This window comes from Phyllobates terribilis, unplaced genomic scaffold (assembly GCF_046119375.1).
Source record: "Phyllobates terribilis strain yellow unplaced genomic scaffold, ASM4611937v1 Scaffold_150__1_contigs__length_4496277, whole genome shotgun sequence".
In the NCBI taxonomy this organism is placed as follows: Eukaryota; Metazoa; Chordata; class Amphibia; order Anura; family Dendrobatidae; genus Phyllobates; species Phyllobates terribilis.
Genome location: NW_027362910.1, coordinates 2,028,337 through 2,034,662, shown reverse-complemented (window position 1 = coordinate 2,034,662; position 6,326 = coordinate 2,028,337).

Sequence of the window (6,326 nt, the reverse complement as noted above, 5' to 3'; positions counted from 1 at the left end):
AATCACAGAGACAGTTAATAGTAAAACAATGGAGGAGCGCTAATGAGGAGCATGAGACAAACTAACATGATTCTTTTCTGATGTAAATACATAATTGGGCTGCCAAAAAATAAGAATATATTGTTAAAATGCAGAGAAGCATTCAATAAAAGTGCAGGTGCTTATGAGGTAGGTCAGAAGTAGTTGCTATATGAGAGGTTAGTCACACCGCTGTCTATATATAGGTGCTAATATAGATAGCTCATACCGGGGACAGCAGATCTTTATAAGTGGTATCAGTGCCCTGACCTCTTAGGCTACAGGGTAAAAGTATATCCTAATACATATTAAAGCCTAGAAAATGCATCTAAGTAGGAAAAAAGTTTAAAGAACGTCAGCAAAAAGAGTGTAGCATGAATCCTATAGAATACTTACAGCCACCGTGGATGTGAACACGCTCCTCAATTGCGCTCACCCTGATGCGCGTTTCGGCACAGCTGCCTTCATCAGGAGGTGGCGTCAATGAAGGTGGGTAGGGTTTAAAAAGGGCCCTTGAGCCAATAGAAAAGGGGGTGTGTAGTCTCTCGGCCAATGGGTGTGGGGAGGGCGTGGCATGGCACATGGCAATCACCGCTACACCGCCACATCCATGGCAAACGCGTCATATGATCCATCACGCCGCAAGTACGAGGGGAACCACGTGATCACGCGTCATGGAGCATAGATTGATACGGCCAGCGAGGACACCACAGAGAACAGTGAAGCCATGCGTACCGCCCAGTCCACAGACATATATAGTCAAATACAACCGGAGAGAAAAAGAAACAAGCATAATGGGGTAATCTGTCAATAATAGCATAGCCCAAATGTATATATGTATCTAAGGGGTATAGGCGATAGCCAGTTCTATATAAGTCAGAGAAGTTAATTGGCCATGACAAAACAAAGTATATATTTAAGAAAAGCATGAAGTATACCATGATTATATGAGATCATAGTATAAATGCATAATAAGATATAAGAAAATATCTCTCAATATATCGATCTATAAATGCGAAATATATACAATAATAACTGGACAAAAAATGCCCACACAGAAAAAAAGTTACAGATCTTGAGAGACAATACAGTGCCAGCAATTATGTCCATGTTATCCAATAGCAGAATGGAAGTCCTCAACGTCATTGACAGATAGAAATTATTAACTACTACCCAACCATACTAGATAAAAAGGTAAGACAAATAAAATAGCTAAAACAATGTGGATATAGGTGATCAAAGTCCAAATCCATCTGCTCTCTTTCTGGGCTAATAGTTGGCTCACTCAACCTTCCCTAATATTAGTGGTGATCATGTCAATACCCCGAACTTTAAGTTTAGATGCGTCACACTTATGGTGTATTCTCAAATGCTTGGGAATAGTTTTAACGTAGAAATATCCGTTTCATTTACCGCCGCTTCAATACCTAGGACGTGTTCACGTGTTCTTGTCTTAAGTTATCTAGTTGTGAGCCTTAGGCTGTGTGCCCACGATGCATTTTAATGCGTTTCTGCAGCGTTCTTGCAGCTGCGGAAAGGCATTAAAAACGCATGGTAGAAGGGCAGCAATGTTCCCCAATGATAATCCGTGGTGTGCACATGCTGCGGAAATTTCCGCTGCGGATTATCATTGCGGAAAAAAACGCAGCACTACCAATTATTTTGCGGAAATGCTGCGTTTTCGCCGCCATTGACTTGCATTGGAACGCACCAATTACGCAAGACTGCATCTGTACTTGTGTAATTGGTGCGTTCTAATGTGCGGATGGTACCCGGGTGTAGATGAGAGGAGAGTCTCCTCCACACCCAGGTACCATTAAAAAATCTGTAAAAAAAGAATAAAATAAAAAATAAATGTATATTTAACTTCCGGCGGCCCGCGCTGCGCTCCTCCTTGCTTCCCGGCACTTTGCAGTGGATTGAAGGACCTGCGCTGACGTGAGAGTCATGTGACGGGTCACTCGACGCTGACGTCGGCAGGTCTTTCAATCCACCGCTGCGGGCACCGAGCGAAGCAAGCCAGCGCGGGCCATCGGAGGGTAAGTATATATTTATTTTTTTATTTTTAACCACTCTCTCGGGTCACACTATATAAATCCATGCAGTTTGCATGGATTTATATAGTGTGACCTAGTTGTCACAAGCACTTTCCAAGTGATGCTAATCGCTTGGAAAGCGCTTGTCAATCCGCATGCAGAAATGTCAGTGAATAACGCTCCATTTCCGCATGTCCCTGGCAGGAAAACGCATGTACAATCCGCATGTTTTTTTTTCTGCCAGGGAGATGCAGAAACGCTCAGGAAAAAATCCTGAGCATTTATGCATCGTGGGCACATAGCCTTACATAGATTTTAGGACAGAGGCATGTTGCATAATAGACCACCACTTTAGAGGTACAAGTTATCGGTTTGGTGATCTAATAGGTCCTAGAACCCTGGGAATCTGTGAAAGAGTTAGCATGTTCGACATTAGGACACGCCACAGATCAACCACATGGTACACATCCATTTACTGGAGGTGGTCTTTTCAAAAAATTAGGGGGAGTGGTAGGATAATGATGGCTTCTCATAAGATGATCACAGAGATTTTTTGCCTTTCTGAAGGTGATTTGCTGTCTGGTAGATATTTTGCCAACATGGGGTCAGCCATTAAGATGGGCCATGATTTGTTAAGACAGTCACGTAATTCTGTAGCTTTAGAGTGGAATGTTGTAATGAACCGTAACTAGTGATGAGCCAGCATGCTCGCAACTGCTCGCCCGAGCATCTCACTGCTCGCCCGAGCATCTCACTGCTCGGCGCTCGCCCGAGCATCTCACTGCTCGCAACTGCTCGGTGCTCACCGAGTATTTCCGGGGTTGCTCGGTGGGAGCTCGGGTCCCCTCCCTGCATGTTTGGCGCTCTTTAGAGCCCCAATGAACATGCAGGGATTGTCTGCCACATACTGTAAAGTCGCAGCCATGTTGGTTGTGGCATTACAGTGATTGGCTGGCCGCACAGGGTCATCAGGTCTATATCAGACCTAGCACCACCATGCTAGGCAGGCAGGCAGGGTATACAGCAGACTGCAGTGCACATAGCAAGAGGCTCCATTCCAATTCTGTCTGCTGGTGCTTTTACAGATATTTGTAGAAGTAGCACCAGGTCTCAGGAGCCAGGAATAATTTTTTTTTATCTTTATCCTGATTATTTGCTTAAAAGTCAATCCAGAGAACACTGTTTTTCTCCGCCATTTGCTTGTTGGCACTGCAGAATACAGCCAGGTCCTTTCCATATTACAGCGCTAAAAATCCAGCTATTTAAAACGGTGGTTTGTCCATCACACGGATCACATATGATTGCGCTAAAAAATATTGCCATTTCTGGCCTCCATTGAAATTTTGTTTGTGTGTCAGTTAACTTACTGACACAAGGTCGGTATTTAAAACTGTGGTTTGTCCGTCACACGGATCACATATAACTTCGCTCCAAATTCAGCCATTTGTAGTGAGCGTGGAAGATATTGTCCTCCATTTAAAATGGGCAAGGCATGTGGCAACGGACGGGGAACTGGACATGATGGTGATGGTGCATGCAGAAGCCGAGACCGTGGGCAAGCTGAAATTGTGCCACAACAAACACCCACATCTTCTCGCTTGACCTTCCTGTCCGAATTAATAGAGGACCGCAGTACACCACTATTGAACACAGAGCAGTGTGAAAAGGTTATTGGTTGGATAGCACATAATGCTTCCAGTCACTTAGCCACCACCACCCTGTCTTCTACACGATCAAGTCTCAGTAGCCGTAAGTCTGGACCGCATATTCCTCACCCTGATCCTCCTTCCTCCCACTATGCCTAGTGTCTGGAGACAACTGATCCCACACTTGGACATTCCGAAGAGCTGTTCACTTTTCCATTTATAAATTTGGGCCGCTTGCCTGGTCCACTTGAAGCGGGGCAAGAGGAGATCACATATAGCGATGCTCAAATATTTGAGCAGCCAAGGTCATACGAAGGCGGCGGTGGGAAAGTGTCACAAGAGGTGGACAGTGATGAGACACAATTGCCAGAAAGGAGGAGGACCAGAGTGCGGAAGTGGAAGACAAGGTGGTGCATGATATAGTAACTTACCCAACTTGGCAGGAGGACATGCAGAGCGAGGACAGCAGCAAACGGGGAGGGCGGTAGAGCACCCCAAAAGGCAGGAAGAAGCAGTGTTGAAGCCACAGGCAGAAGGCGGGCAACCGTTCCCCATAACACCAACACGACTGAAGTTGCCAGTACAACTTTTAGATCTTCCCCAGTCTGGTTGTTTTTTAAAGACTCTACCGATAACCCCAAAAAGGCCATTTGCACCACCGGCCAGGCCAGCATCAGCAGGGTAGCAAAACTACCAGCCTGACCACCACCAGCATGATCAGGCACATGGCAGCAAAGCACCTGACTTTGTGGGCCGAAACCCAGGGTCCAGGAACAGTGTCTGCGGGTGACACCACTGCTTCTTCTGCTGTTGTGCGTGCAAGCCAATCCCCTGTCCATGGTGCATGTGAAGATGCCTCCTGCCCGGCACTTGTCGTTGCACACTCTCAAGTAGCAGCATCAGGAAGCACGTCCTTGTCCCAGTGCAGCGTTCAGTTGTCCATACCCCAGTCCTTGGAATGCAAGCGCAAATACGCAGCCAACGTCCCTAAATTCCCACATTTCACCACTGCTTGCGCTCGAAATGTTGCCTTTTAGCAACCTGCATTCTGCAAGCATTTCGCAACCTGATGGTGGCGGCCGTCCCTTGGTACTCGGTCCCCAGCCGCCACTATTTCTCCCAGTGTGCCGCCCCCGCATTACACAAGCACGTGTCCCAAAACATTAGCCGTGCCCTCAACAACGCAGTTACCGGGAAAGTCCACCTAACCATGGACACGTGGACAAGTGCTTGTGGGCAGGGACGGTACATCTCGCTGACGGCACACTGGGTTAACATACTGCAAGTGGGGACCCAGTCGGATCTTGGGACGGAACACAGCCTCCCGATGCCGAGGATTGCGGTCCCTAGGTCAATCAGGGTTGCCCCCAAAGTCTATAGCTCCAGCACCTCATCCTCCTCAGCCTCTTCCTCCTCTGCAGCCTCCATCTCCGAAATGACCACATCAGTCACAAGCTGGAAGCACTGCCTTGGCCAAGCGGCAACAGGCTGTGCTGAAGCTAATATGCTTAGGTGACAAACCGCACAATGCTGAAGAGGTCACTCATCTCTAGTCATGAGATCTCCCCTATGATGTGTAGATGGCTGTGAAGGTCTTGTGCTCAGTCTTGTTTTATCCACCAGTAGTAAGTAACGCCTTTCCACTTGGCATTATATGCCTCTGTTCCCAAGCGCTGCTTCCTACTGGTGTCCTGCTTCACTAGCAATCCGTCTGGTGAAGGTCATGGTTTAACCACTTTGCACCAGAGCCTGTTTTTGCCTTCGTGACCGGGCCAATTTTTTCAATTCTGACCACTGTCACTTTATGAGGTAATTACTCTGGAATGCTTCAACGGATTCCCCTGATTCTGAGAATGTTTTTTCGTGACATATTGTACTTCATGATAGTTGTAAAATTTATTCGATATCACTTGCGTTTATTTGTGAAAAAGTCGGAAATTTGGCGAAAATTTAGCAATTTTCAAACTTTGAATTTTCATGCCCTTAAATCAGAGAGATATGTCACACAAAATAGTTAATAAATAACATTTCCCACATGTCTACTTCACATCAACACAATTTTGGAACCAAAATTTTTTTTTGTTAGGGAGCTATAAGGGTTAAAAGTTGACCAGCGATTTCTCATTTTTACAACAAAATTTACAAAAACATTTTTTTAGGGACCACATCTTATTTGAAGTGACTTTGAGGGGCTTTTATGACAGAAAATGCCCAAAAGTGATACGATTCTAAAAACACCCCTCAATGTGCTCAAAACCACATTCAAGAACTTTGTTAACTCTTCAGATGCTTCACGGAAATTTTTGGAATGTGGAAGAAAACAATGAACATTTAACTTTTTTTCACAGAACTGCTACTTTAGCCTCAAATTTTTAATTTTCACAAGGGCAGCCAGAAAAAATGGACCCCAAAATGTGTTGTGCAATTTCTCCTGAGCACGCTGATACCCCATATGTGGTGCAAAACCACTGTTTGGGCGCACGTTATGGCTCGGAAGGTAAGGAGCGCCATTTGACTTTTGGAATGGAAATTTGACTGGAATCGATAGCGGACGCCATGTTGCATTTGGTGAGCCCCTGAGGTGCCTAAACAGAGGAAACCCCCAACAAGTGACCGAATTTTACAA